The 15365-nt window shown below is 42.8% G+C and overlaps 1 long non-coding RNA gene across 1 annotated transcript; it reads right to left on the reverse strand.

Annotated features, from left to right (window-relative positions):
• Positions 1-11699: 11699 nt before the first annotated feature.
• LOC120658679 lies at positions 11700-15149 on the reverse strand. The gene is made up of 2 exons (XR_005668806.1): positions 13126-15149; positions 11700-13001 (listed from the first exon to the last, which is right to left on the reverse strand). It is a non-coding gene; the product is annotated as an uncharacterized LOC120658679 (long non-coding RNA).
• Positions 15150-15365: the final 216 nt, after the last annotated feature.

Consider the following 15365-nt stretch of genomic DNA (forward strand, 5'->3'; position numbering starts at 1 on the left):
GAACCAACGGGAAGATTTAATCAGAAATGAAAGTATATGCATGTTTTGTCGTTGTGACAAGAAAAGAAATATTATCCTTCAATAGTAAGACAATGATTGAAAAGAGTAAGATGCATGTTCAATTCGACCAACGTTGAATTAAACATGTGTATTAGCAAAGTTATTCATATCCCGCATGGCAGGAAAAGTTCGTGATAACTCATGTACTACTTAAGTATCACAGAAAAGAGAAGAATTCTGGGGGAGCCTTTTAAGCTATCCCAGCAATACTCAAGCACTTCAATAGTGTCATGTTGGATAGTGACGTGGACAGGGTCGAAGGACAAAAGAAAGTTGTATATGAACCAAAAGTCAAGATTGCAAGCATGACTTGCAAAAGTATAGCAATATGAAGAACTCTGTTGAGTTCTTTGAAAGTGTAACAGTAAGAAGAACTCTGATGAGCTCTTAAAATGAACGAGGAAAAAGGTACTCCCGTTGTTTTGCATGACTTGATCATGTGAATAAACCAAGTAATAAAAGACTCCTCATTCGCAAGTATTAGAAATAGTTTCGAAATTATGACAGCAAAGTTTGTGCCATATTTCGAGGGGGAGAAAGATTAGAAAGACAATAAATATTAAAATTTAAAATAAATTCCCCTCAAAGTTAATTGCGATGCATTTTAAAGCAAGAATGATCTATTAAAGAATAATTTGACCGAAAAGGGAGTACAACGGTCATGACATTGATACCCCAACCACAGAAATAAGAAAAGATTCCTGCAGGTTTTCAGTTTCAATAGAAAGAAAAGATAGTTGAGCCTAAAAGCAACCGAAAAGAAAAGGTGGTGCTTAAAACACCCTATGGCAAGAAGCCATGAAAGATGTCATGAGACAAGTTCCAAAATTGTTTTGGAACATAGAATAAGTTCCTAATGGAGCCAAGACAGTAGGCTATAATGGGTCTACAAGATTAAAATATGACTCCATGGGGAATACGAAAAGTCGCTAAGCGTGATTTGTAGCAAAAGGCTTTATGCAAAGAAAAGGATAAGTTATGATGAGACATTCTTGCAGTCTCATGAAAGAATAATGACAATGGTGGTAACCGCTTTTAGAATTGTATCAGATGGATGTTGGAGCAATATCTCCCAATGGAGATTTGTACAAGAAAGTATATTCATGACACAACCAAATGGTTTTTGTTGTGGAAAGAAAAGAACATTAGGATACTACCTGATGACATCAGATCACATAATAGTGGTATCTAAAGTTTGTGAGAACAAAAAAAAATTTGGGTTTTAAAGTTAAGGTAAATGTAAGATGACAAATTGTAAATATGCAAAGTGTAAAGATGGGAAATACCTTTCCCACAAAGTTCAAAGAAGAAGGTTATTATGACCTCTAATTTTGATAAGAAAAATCTCGGCGAATACCCATTCATTCTAGGAATGGAAATTCACTGGGATAAAAGAAAAAGGGGGTATTAGGACTATCGCAAAGAGCGTACTTAGAAAAGAATTCTAAAGAAATATAGTGTGCATGCGAGTAAGCCTACGCCTATCCTATTGTCAAGGGTAATCGTTTTGGAATTTTCAGTATTCTAGGAACCAATGTGAGATCGATCGAAAGATAATGGTTCCATGTGCTTTAGCTATTGGAAGCAAAAACAGTGCTCAAGAAAGAATCTACCCTGACATAGCTCATATATCCGGGATATTTTGGCTGAGTCCAATCTAGCAATAGATTACTAGAATGAAGTTAGAGAATGATTTTGCATTCTTGCAAAGTATTGTAGCCTCATGCTAAGTAGAAAGAAACACATGCTCTCAAAAGGTTGAGAGCAAAAAGAACTGAGTTTTGCCGAGATGTTTAGTGAAGCCCACAGTAGTAGCTCACACTCGCGCTTGGAGTTTTATTGTGGAAAAGCTCCAAAGCAAAATAGTTGTGATATCATGGGTCATGAATACCCAAAAATTTAGCATGATATGAGGCTACAGGACAGGCTAAATGATTAAAGAAACATTTATCCGGAGTTTATAATGGTAGACAACAGTAATATACCATTCAAATATTTTTCCTCCTATGACAACATGTCAAGTGTGCTGCCAAACACATTGACAATGAGTTATATGTTGTAAAGGAGAAAATCCAGAATCATATGATAGCATTGAGCATCAAAGTACCAAGCAAGTGCTCGTGGATCCGCTTACCAAAGGCCTACCACCCAAGTCGACATGGGTTTTTTTTATGGGAAGCCTATGATTTCTGGATTACTAAAGGGCCCAAAGAAAGATTGATGTCTTGTTTCAATACAGAAAGGTGCATTGTGGCTGTTAATCTGACAGTAACTGATAACTGTCATGATGAGGCACGCCCTACGTGCTGATCTGCAATGAGACAAGGACCAAGAGCAAAACAAGTAAAAAGAAAGTAAAGAGTTAAGTCAAAAGTATAAAGGTGAGATCAAGGAGGAGAATGTTAGTATTGATCTCCACCGACTTGGGCCAACGATCGAGTCGGGCCCTTGATTCGGTTCTCTGGTCGGGGGAGCCCAACCCAACTGGGCTGTGGGCCCCTGTCGCGTCGGAACTATATAGAGGAGGTGGGGGCTACAGAGGCAAGTACGCCAAGACAGTATCGTGTCCTCTTACCCACCTCCGTGACTACCAACCGAGCGAGTGCCGGAAGCGGCGGGAAGTCCGCCGCTACTACACGTCGCGGTCTCTGCACCAGGTCGACCTCGACCACTCCAGCGCGTCCGACGGCGTCATAGAGGTAACTGAGGCTATAGAGAAGGTTTTCTTCTACAGAAAGTAAGTTTTCCCTTTCGATCTATCTCCTAGTCGATCCAAGTATTCCAACAACACACACACATGACACACCCCAAATTCCCCATTTGGGCTAGACTGTTAGTCCATACAGAAATGCACATGACATCTTTGTCAAAGGAAAAAAAATCCACCATTAATATTAGAGCTAGGACTAGTCCTTTGGGTTCTCCTTCACCACCTTCGTCGACCCATCATCTTGTCTGAAGAAGACCCCGGATTACGTTTTTCAAAAAAAAAACTGCGATAAGCAAGATGTCGAAATGAGCATTTTGTAGTATTGGTATAACATCTTTGGGCTCTATAATAGCATGACTTTGTAATGATACTCTTTAATTCCCAACTGTTGACGCGAAACGATCACACACCAAGCCCAGGAGCCCCGTACGCCAAGCCCGGACTGCACTTGATTCAAACCAAAGCGTGCCAGTCAATTTGACCTGTAAATTGACAAGTAAACAACAAACCATCAAATTCAAGAGTGTATCGGCTGGATTTCCGAATCACTCTTACGCGGCGTGTCGGCAAGGCCCTGCCGATACAGAAAACAACAGCAGATCGGATATAAAAGATGTATAATAAAAGCGATCTACACGGGATCAGCAGTGGGCTGCCGATGCCAGTATGCAACTAGACGGCTAGATCTTGAGCCATCGCGTGCCAAGTAACAATATACAAACTCACGAATGTGTGGACCTGGAAAAAGCTAAGCTTACAACCGATCTAATCAGGTTTTCATGATCTAACGCTACAACAAATGAACTGATAGCCAATTAAATAGATTGCTAAGCCGGATAGATTGTGAATGAATCTAAACGAGAAAACAGCGATGCGCCCGAGATCAAAGCTTAGATAAATTCGGTAAATTTTGAATAAATCTGAGCGAAGCCACAGCGATGCACCCGGAAGCTAAAGCTCAGATTTACTCGGTAAAACAAAGACTTACCAGCAAACCAAGTTGCTCGAATATGAGATATTTTTGATCAGCTTGAAAGAACTCACAGAAAAAAAGATGGCGAAGTCACCGACGAGAAAGTAAATTGCAAGTAGTAAAGTTTGTTTGTTTGGATGTGTATCAATCTTTACAATAGCCGGAGAACTCATATTTATACCCCACGCCAACATAATCCTAGCCGATCACGGCAAAACACGATTCTATCTTAAGAAACAAAAATTATTCAAAAAATAAGATAACTCTTGCCAAATCGAAGCCAAAATATCTGGTCAATCTCTCCTTCCCCGGTCAACAAGATTTTCAACGGCGATACGCGACCACCCCTCCAAATCCATCGATCGTACGACGCAGAATCTTTTCTCCTTTACAACACTCTTCCTTGGCACGTGCCAAAATCTGGTGTCAACACATGCCCCCCAATTTCGGAGTAAAATGCCCTTTTTACTTTGAAATTAATCTTCGCCATGATTACGCCGCCGAATGGTCCTTTCATTTACTGCCATCTCGCTTCCCGTGCGGGTGACGAACGAAAATCTCTTCTTTACCCTTAACCTTTCACCTTCTCATCCGCACAATGGGAATCTGCCGATTCATCTTCCGTCTTTTTACCCATATGTCCTTCAATTAAACCCAGGGGTAAAAGCCACACCGGCGCACGCAACCGATTCATCTCCCCCATCTTGGGTTATAAATTACCCCATCGGCATTGTAGTTTCCCCATCGGCAAGAGCTTTCTTTGCCTTCTTCTTTCTCAAGCTCCTCCAAGAAACCCCAAGCCTCCTTTCTTCCCCCCGAGCAAATGGCCAACAACAAGCGTGCCGGCGAGGGCTCTTCCGGCGCTCCTCCGCCACTCCGTCCTCGCCTCGAGTAAGATGCTCCTCTTTCTCATCAATGCTACATCTTAGATCTGCATCTGACCACTCTCTCATCTCTGCAGAGACGCCGCCGTTGACCTCCTCCACCAACTTGCTGACGCCCGCCGTGACCTCAACCGAGCACAAACGGATCAGGTCGTCATCCGCGGCCAGCTCACCAATGCCGACACCAAGGTTGCAAGTAAGTCTCCCTGGCCATGTCTTCTCTTACGAACATCATTAAGTTTCTTGCTCTAACCTCTTCACCTTCTAGACTTGGAGTCGCAGGTCCAGACCCTCCTGGATGCTTCTCGAGTCGCCATAGACTCGGTGAACGCGAGGGAGAGCACCATCGCCGCACGCCTCCGGAACGACCCGACCCAGGTCAAGGAGGTCGCTCGCTACGGAGCTCACGAGGGCGCCGCCAGAGCCATCGCCGTCGTCTCCACCATGTCTGGGGCGGACTATCGGCAGTGGGCGCCGGTCTTTCCCGAGTGGGGCCCGTGGCGAGAGGCCTTCGAAGAGCTCGTCGACGATCTCTACTGCTGTGGCAGAACCGCCTAAATTATCCCGGCTCAAGTGCGCAGGCCTTCACCATAAAGGCAACATTAGCTTAAACGCACTTCAAACGGAACAATTTTTGGTCTGTCGGGTAACGTCCCGATACAACCACCGATTCTAGGATCGAACAAGCATACCCCGCACGAAGGCGAGTCCAGAGATATTACAACCGCAAGTTTTGCATCACAGGTATAAAAGTTATTACAAACTAGTTCCAAAACATTATTACAAGTACAAACTTTAAAAAGCAGTTATACAAACCATAACTTTAACTTCAGAGTTTGAAAGCAGCGGAAAGAGACAACGATGGCTACAACACGTCGCAAAAGTATACCAAGCTAGCCCAAGCAAGGTATCACTCGTCATGGTCATTGCCGGCCGAAGACGAATCCCACTCTACAGACCAGCCAGGAGGCAAAGAGCAGGGATAGGTCAAACTAGCGACCTGGTCCTCAAGACTCACACCTGAAAAAGGGTTTCAACAGCAAGGCTGAGTATTCTAATACTCAGCAAGACTTAACCGTCAACGGGTATAAGTAGCCCACTATAGCTAGACTATGCAAGGTTTGTGAGGCTCTGGTTTTCCTTTTTGCTGAAAAGCAATAAAGAGTAGATCCTTACTTTCAAGTTTTAGCTTTCAAGATTCTAGTAGATTAACCATTCTATGTAAGCAACTACTAACCAAACATGGTAGAAAACTAAGCAAACATCAAGATTAATAAATAATATTGTTGCTCTTATTACTCTGTGTGGCAAAGGGATCAAACAGTCTCATTTCATCGTGAGAGGCGGACGATTCTGAATCGAAATTCAACCTTGCAAGGATAACCTAGCACACACGCTTGAAGCACCGTCGAGTCACTTCTAAGCAACCGTTGACCTTTCTTTCCGGCTTGTGGATAGGGTCACTCTCCCCGACTACAGGGCTCCAAGGTCCACCCGTGCCCGGTCCACCCTTGTCCCTTGAAGTCGTAGTGTTGATCAACAATAACATTTAAAAACCTATCTCTAAAGAGAGAGTGAAAGGTATATCCACTCCCCGGTCCAATCGGCTACTAGGCTTGCCGCGTACCATATTTACGGCATGTGGCTAGTACTTTCAAAAACTTAACCACCGCTACCACACCCCGCGACCTTAGCAAGTTCATCAAAACAGACGGGGTCTCACATAAAGTCATGATATCGATCACAACCCCGTCCGTCGTCCTTATATTGATAACAGAAGTAAACAAACAATTCCTATAAAGCTCGCGAGTGACAGGCAATCACTCGACTTTTACCGGTCCTATAAGCTTAGCAAGTAGTCGATCTCGAGTCTAGTGTTCAGTACATAGGTTCCTAGGATCATGCATCTAGGGTTTCAATTCAAATCCTAAGAACTGTAAATGCACAAGTAATAATAACAGTAAATGATAATAATTTGAAATATAGGTTATGTCCGGGGCTTGCCTTCTCGGTAGTTGCTAACTATTTCAGCTCTAGGCTCTTCCGAACTTTGGTTCGGGGCTTCAGTTAGTTCAGCAGTGTTCGCTTGAGCTTCGAGATCACCTCCGACAGATTCCGGGATCAGCTCGTACGTTCCGTCCGATAAGGCAGTCGTGTCTATATGTAATGCAAGAACAACATTATAAACATACATGGGCAATTATTTATAGAGTAGTTAAATAACAAATTTAACTACACAAGGCATCATGATCAACAGCACAAGCAAGTTATACTAACTTCCTAAAATGAGTGGTGGTTGATTCCTATAGCATTTAACTCAAGGTTTGCTAATTAAATAAACAACTCAGATCACAAATAGCAATAAATTTAGCAACAATTACCCTAAACAGAGCATGAACAAACTAAGCTACCCTGCAAAAATCATGCCAAGACATGTAGCCAATTAATCACAACAATTCTTTCATTCAGATAACACCTAGATCAAGCTTGAATTATACAGGTCAAACTAGAGCAAAGTAGAATCTCAAAATTTAACAGGAGGTTGACACAGAAAAGAACTAATTACTGTGAAATTTGCATGATTTTATCTACACAGAAATAATTCCGAGAAAATAAACAAAACAGACATTAGTTTAGCAAGATTTATTTTTAGCCCCTGATATAGCCATGAGCTGAAGCTCAAACTTCCTGGACAAACTAAGCTACTCAGAAAAAGCATGCAGAAATAAATTCATGATTTATTATGAACAGAAACTATTTACCATAATTAAAGCCTACTAAACAAGGATTAAATCAAATAAATAGCTACACCAAAGAACTGATCATAAAATTTTTATAGAAAAACAAGTGTTACATGAGTAAACTACCATAAAAGTTTCACTGCAAGACAAGCTTTTAATCATCAGATAAGAAAAAGATTAAATAACTAGTCTTTATGAAGCTAGTGACACAAAACAACTTGTACAGCAAAAACTTTCAACAAAAGCCTAACGTATTATGATTCTACTGCAAAGATCTACTCTCAAGGATTCCAAAACATCCAATTTTACATTTTTCTGAATTTCCTACGATTTTCTATGGAATTTCAAAGTTTACTGCAAATATTACAAAGGAGTCCTTAGTGGCACTATTCAAATGAGTCACGGCCTATTCACATAACCCCCTGAGTTTTTGATTCTTCTCACCCGAGGTCCTCGGCCGGGTCAGAGCAGAGGGGCGGTGGTTGACCGGCCAAAACCGGCGAGAGGAGTCACCGGCGGCGAGGGTGGGGTTGGGGGAAATGGAGAGCAGGCCAAGGCGAACCCAATGGTGGTCTTCTTGGGGCTCGGGGTGGTCGGATTGGATGTTCCCCGCGGAGCAGTTGCTCCGGCGGCGGAGGAGGATGGCGGAGGCGGCGCTCCGGTGAGGACTGGGCGAGGAGGAGGGGTGGGTGAGCTTCGCGGGGTCGAGGCGAAGCTAGATGTGGGGTCGATTTGGGCGGAGCGGCTGTGGAGGCGCGGCTCGACGGCGGGCTTGAGGCTCGCCGGCGTTCGGTGGAGCGGCGGCGGCGTTCCGGGGCGTGGGGTGGAGGAACTGGCAAAAGCGCGAAGGGAAAAGAAGGAGGGGGTCCTCCTGGTTTTGATGCGCGCGAGAGGAGAGGGGTTGGGGCACTGCGTCGGGCTAGCCACGGCGGATTGCGGTGGCCTCACTGGGCGCGTGGCGCGAGATGGAGGCTCCAGCTCAAGGCAAAGGAGGGCGGTGAAGGTGCAGCGCGACGCGTAGAAGCTACCAGGCAAGCAGGAGGTGGCGCGGGGGCGGCCCTCCACGGCGGGCGGGCGGCGCACGGCACTGGCGGCGGCGAGGTGGCACCGTGGCAGCCGCGCGAAGCTCGGCGGGGGCGCGTGGCAAGCGGAGGAGGTACCAGCACGAGGGGGATGGGTCCAGAAGCATGTGGAAGTGCCACGTGAAGCGAAGGCGAAGCTGGAGTTGGCCTACGGCCGGCCCAGAGCGGCGGCGCGCGGCGTGGCGCCGTCGGTCGGCGGCGGGAGAGAGCAGAGGAGCTGGAGGAAGGGGAAAAGGACCCAAACGAAATTTCCAAAAACTCCAGGGACCATTCTGCAAACTAGCGATAACTTTTAAAATAGAGCTCAAATGAAAAAGTGCCCAACATGAAAGTTGTTCAATTTTTCAAGATCTACAACTTTGATGTTGTACAAAAATTTATTTGATCAAAGATTCAAGAGCTAATTTTTAAAACATAAGAGGGATTTTGAATTCCAGGAATTTTGTCTTTTTCAAAGCAATTTCACTTCAAATTTAGATTTAAAAGCAAATTTTGCTGCCATGCAATAAATGCACTGAATTTTGCAAAAACACCCTCCACAAAAGTTAAAATTACGCAACCTATTCAACATAACTAAAGAAAGGACCTTGCATAAAATCATAATTACACATATAACCTTTATATTTACAAAAAGATCTTTTTTCAAGCAATTCAAGCACATGATGCATAATTTGATTCTAATTACCCTAAATTGGCTATTTAAAAACCTGGGCCGTTACAACTACCCTGCTGATGCCATCGTTGGTGACGATAGCTTGGATGGGGTCGTCAGCAACCTCTTCGGAGCAGAGTCAGACTAGTTTGTAAATGTAACAGCCTATCTGGCTCTTTTGTAAATATAATCAATGGACGGGCCTCCTCCCCTTTCGTTTCCTGCCTTCATTTTGCTCTGATTCAATCTTTTGTCTTGCAATCGACAATCTTCGCACCGAACGAATCAACATATCTCCACAATCCAAAATCAAACAGGAAACCCGAACCAAACTCGAACCGTGTGTTTGAATTGTATTTTTGATCTAAGGGCAATATATACCATATCGGCCACGAAAACACTCGAACGTATTACGTTACGATCAAGTCCTCTCTTATTTTGCACTAATGGCGATACTTCTCCTGTATCGGGTATTCTTGAAACCAACCGATCTTCTCGTACAATCTGCTATGCATCTACCCACACACTTGGGTAATATTTTTTCAAATACTTGCCATTAAGCACACTGAAAAACTCTTCCCCTTCTAGTGTCTCTAGAATGTATGCATTCCCAGAAACACATCTGCTGATCCTGTATGGTCCTTCCCATGTTGGGGACCATTTGCCGAACTTGGGATCTTTTGTTCCTATCGGCAAGACCAGTTTCCACACCAAGTCTCCTTGGTCGAAAGATTTAGCTTTGACTTTCTTATCATACCATCAGCCTACTATAGCCTTATTGGCTTCGATATTGATGAGAGCGTTCAGCCGATGTCCAGCCAAATCCTCTAACTCGTCCTTCATTAACGTGGCATAATCCTCAGCCGTCAACTGATCTTGAAACGTAACCCGTCTGGAACCAAGTCGAGTTTCCCAAGGAAGCACTGCTTCATGCCCATAAACCAGTTGATACAGAGACACCTTAGTAGCCCCACGTCAAGACATTCTGTAGGCCCACAAAGCTTCATTAAGAGTTGTATGCCACTTCTTTGGCTGTTCCTCGATCTTCCTCTTGATCAATTTAGTGACTCCTTTGTTGGAAGCTTCTGCCTGACCATTGGCTTGGGCATAATATGGAGAAGAATTCAACAATTTGATTTCCATACTTGCAGCAAACTCTCCAAACTCCTCTGAAATAAACATGCTGCCTTCATCGGTCGTGATAGTTTGCGGAGTACCAAACTGATAAACAATATGCTCTTTCACAAACTCAATCATCTCTTTAGATGTCACAGTCTTTAGAGGAATTGCTTCAACCCACTTGGTGAAATAATTTGTCGCTACTAGTATGAACTTATGATTCTTACTGGACGGTGGATAAATCTGTTCAATTAAATCGTTCCCCCATCCTCTGAATGGCCACAGCTTAATAATGGGATTCATAGCCGATGCTGGTGCTCTTTGTACGTTACCAAATTTCTGACACCCTTGACAACCTTTATAATAAGTGAAGCAATCCTCTAACATAGTTGGCCAAAAATATCTGTTTCTCCTGATCATCCACTTCATCTTATACGCCGATTGATGTGAACCATAGACGCCTTCATGTATCTCTCCCATCAAGACCTTAGCCTCCTCTTTGTCTAGGTATCTGAGTAGGACTCCATCAATCGTTCGATAATACAACTCTCCTTCAAGCAACAGATACTTAGTCGTCTGAAATCTGATTCTTCGGCTTACTTTCTTGGAAGGGTGTTGACGGTCCTTAAGTATCGTTTTCGACCGTCAACTCTTGCAGCTTTTTACCGAAAATAATCACCAAACATAGATATAGGGCTTACAACTAACCATTTCCACGAGTTTTGGTGAATTGTCATCTGCAGGCGCCCACATCTGTAAAAGAGGGAAACCACAAGTGAACACGAGGAAAAAAAGGCACAAAAGATCCACACTGAAACGTGTCACTTACAAGGAGGGCCCACATGTCAGAGAAAACGGGGGAACCAAGGCAAATACACCACGGGATCTTGACATGGGCCCACAGATCAGACTCCCCTGCCTGCTCTGACAAGAGGCATATGCTCTATCAGAACCACAAAGAGAAAACTTTCGTGATCCACTGGTATTGTTTTCATCATCATGTACGTAATGACTGGTTACTCTATGTATTACTGGTCTGAACTGCTGTGGTAGCAGCTGCTGCTTCGGTTGTGTTTGCCCCATCTGAATATGAGCTTTTCAAAAAAAGAAGAATATGTAATCCTTCGCTGTCCAGTGTCAACCGATTGCGTTGCAGCATCGATTGTGTGTATTTGTGATCCCCGTGCTTGCTTAATAATTTCACCTTGTTCTATGTTCTGGATTTGGGTGTGCTGCAGAACCATGATATCGTTGGATTTTGATTTTAGAAGGATCAATGCCTGGATCTAATCTTGTCAGACTGGCTGTAAAGCTATACATGTCACTATGATGATCCGTGACGGGAGAGAACTGACAAATCACCTGAAAGTTCATTTAAGCCAAATTTTTCAAGTCATCTTTGGTTTCTTCGCTCAACCTTGCTAGCTAGGGTAAGGAAGGAAACATTTGAAAGGCCAAGGGTGCCACGGAACACGACATTTCTTAAGGTAAGAATAGCCCACGAGAGAGCTTGATGGGGTCCAAACAAAAGGTTGGTAATTCTTTGCAAGCTCAATAATACAGTAGTACAATCTGCCAATAGATAACCTTTTATGGCAAACACCTTACATGAAAATAATGTTCGCAATCACATCTCAAGCTCATAATCTCAATAAATTTGTGTTCCTTCCCAATGCAGTTAAAGACAGGTACAACAGAGGCTCCCTCGACCCTCGTAATCTTTTGTTTCCGTCAAGTGACCCAACCGCTATTATACAACTGAAGATTGATGGAGCCCAGCTGATGATTCTGTTAGCGTGTCTCTGCCCTTGCCTGTATGCGCGTGTCCTGCTGTTCTCTGCAGCTCTCACTTGTTGGAAGTTGGAACTATGGGTGCACCTACAAGAATACAAGTATCCAGTATAAGATGAGACAGACTTGGCAACATTAATAAATTATCAAGAGGAAATACAATGCAGCATAAATCAATTAAATCTGTTGGGTCTTATAAATTTACATGCAAAAGATCTGGCTCAGAAACCAAAATGCTCTGCCAAAAATATCATTCACAATTGACGAAGGGCAGTGGTTGACAAGGACCTTAACTGAAATGCACCCTAACTGAACCCTAACTGAAATGCACCCTAAACTTTTGTAAGTACAGCCTATCAGTAAATTGCATCCTGCAGACACTTGTTGAAAAACACCAACCTTTGTTCTGTTTATGACATAATTCTTAAATGCATATAGTGATTAGTGTCAAGAAAAAACCCATAATTATTTTGAAGCCAAACTGACTGATCACAAATACTCTGATGTTTGACTAGAAAAAACTTCAATTACATGGGATGTATCAGAGATAGGTTTCTAGTCAGAAACAGTGACATATATGGTCATGGAAGTTTCACGGGGATCCTGCAGCTCAAGAACTATACAGAGGGTATTCCACAGGTTGAGGTCAGGTTAGTGCTAGCAGAGGTTGGATTGACGACACATTGTTTGCTATCCAATTGTTGCCTCTAGCATGGTCAAATGGCTGTCTGGCAGCAGGATCAATCCGGTCATCCATATCCCTCCGAAGACAACCGAAAGCAGGTGTATACCGCTGGGTAATTCAGATTTCAAAAACATTAAAAATGTTAAGCAGCACGAGAAACAGAGATTGAATAGGGGCAGCATCTTGATTAGGAGAGGATCTGGTGGCACTGACCTCTTTTTCACAGAGCTCGTCCGGGTACGCCCCTTTGTACACCCGCCATTCCACAACCTCATCTCCATGGCCATGGCACCTGCAGCTGCAGCTGATTCAAAAAAAAAAAGAATTATCTCTGCTGCACCAATGAGTATTTCCAATATTCAAGAAACAACAATGATGGCATTGATATGAAGCATAGCCAAAGACAAGGTGATAATACACTAACATACCGTATAGCTCTGGGAAATCAGTAGCGTTCATCTCAATATGAAGTTATAGACGCAGTCTGGCTTTACTTGGCAATTAAGCTCACCTCTGCATCAGTTTCTGCCAGAAAAATGAGCAGTGCAGAGTTCAGAAAAAATCTCCAACATTACGAAAAAGCTTAAACTGCATATAACCTTTGTCAAAAATAATTACTGCATGGCTACAGGAAAGAAGCTGCATGCATATATCATATACAGGAAGGATATGTAATTGGGAATCACAGAAAATGATTAGCAATACTGAATGCATAAGAAGCACATAGAGCCACAGAGGTTAACACCCAAACACCTCAAAAATAGTTGTTGTGGCCTTCTTTTGCAGCCTATAAACTAAATAGCCTAGTTTACAACCTGAAGATAACTGACACAAATTTGCTAACTGAACATAACAACCTCAGCAAGGTAAATGTTACATGAAAGCTGCATATATGAATTTGTTTCAGAGACACAAGTCATGGGATATGGGCATCTTTGCTCAGAGCAGACAAAGACATTCAACCAGACAAAAAGCATATAGTTGCTAAATTTGAGTTCATTTCATCCATACATGTCTACCACGATCAATATTTAATGTACTGCAAGGTTTAACATTCCTGACTGTATGATTGGAAGGATAAGATCAATTCTTATAGTCAGTTTCTTAAAGTGGAGTTCCGATTAACAATTGGTTCATGGCAAAATGGCAGAGATAAGGTAACTACCATGTTGAATCTGTAGTTATATCTCCCTTCTTGACCAACAAATCAACAATTTAATATTTTAATGACCAAATCACACCATCCTTCTAAGATATAATTAAAAATAACCCCCATTCCCCAATCAGAACAAAAAAAAAAGAAAACTGTCAGCTACCAATGTTGCCGCATGACACCAGCATCACATACTCACTAATCACAAGCAGCAGCTTATGTTTCAATAAAAATTAAACAATAATTTGCACTGGGCGTCACCATATGCATCCGAAGAATCTAAATAAGAGCAATCTATCATCAACCAAGCGGAACAGAGATGATTTTGCTGGGATTAAATGTGAAATTTTACCCATCTGAATACAATTAAAGTTATATGTCTCAGTGTTTATTCATTTTCACGGATAAAGGCAATCCAGGTGACATTAATTTGCACATATAAAACCTAGTGAACTGGTGCGTAATTCTCTAAGTTCTTAGGGAAACCGCAATAACAAAGACGAGAAGTCACATGGCCGACATCAATGCCTCCTCACTGGAGCTTGTGTATCCATACCAAACAGCTGCATGTATACCTGGTATTGAGAAGATCACAAGGGAAATATCTCACAAATGACACAGTCGAAGGCAGCAACTAGAAAATGCATCCTAACTTCTTGATAAATCAAGGTCTAGAGATGAATAAATTTTGTCTGAATGCAGAAATATACATAACTTAAGCAAAGATTAACCAACATTGTCATCTGGTTCAGGTTCTCAAATTGATATTATTTCTCTGCCGTAAATTTGTACAAACCTGCGTGTTCCAGTGAAAGGGAAATGGGAGGTCACAACAGTTGCACGGAAAATATCAGCATCCCAAGAGTACATGTAACCAGTGTGCATACAAAGTCGACCTGAGGATATGGCCTTCTTCCACTGAACTAACGAGAACTAGTGCTCCTCCTACCCATCTCACAACCTGGCCTTCTTCCTTCCATCCAAGTCAATAAATCAAAAACAATGAAATGATCCATGTATCCAGTATCGTACCAGGACTAATTGGTTAGTAAATTACCAGGACGTAAGCAGTGTTCCCTCTAACTGTTGCCTCGACCATTGCTCGTCCAGCAAATTGTCAGATTCAACGGACCATCTCAGAAAGAAATGAAATATATTGACGAGAACTGCAGTCATATTTTTGGTATTTGGGTTCACATTAGATACAAGGTAGCAGTCTTGCTGCATCTCTTCGTCTTCAGTGGCACATACATTGCGGCAGATATCGCTGCCACTGGCCATGCACCGTTCCTATTGCATCCTGATCTCGCAGAAGAATGGGTGGATTTGTTCATACTAGTCAGATGGTTTGCTCGGGAAAATAAATATCTACACATGAGATTAGGGATTGGCGTACGCAAACATGGCACACAGACGGAACTAACCTGATGCAGATGAGCCACGCCTGAGGAAGCATTGACCGCACATAGCTGTGCCGTTCTAGGTCCGCCGAGATCGCCGTCCCCATCATCCCTA

Source organism: Panicum virgatum, chromosome 2N (genome assembly GCF_016808335.1).
Source record: "Panicum virgatum strain AP13 chromosome 2N, P.virgatum_v5, whole genome shotgun sequence".
Lineage (NCBI taxonomy): Eukaryota > Viridiplantae > Streptophyta > Magnoliopsida > Poales > Poaceae > Panicum > Panicum virgatum.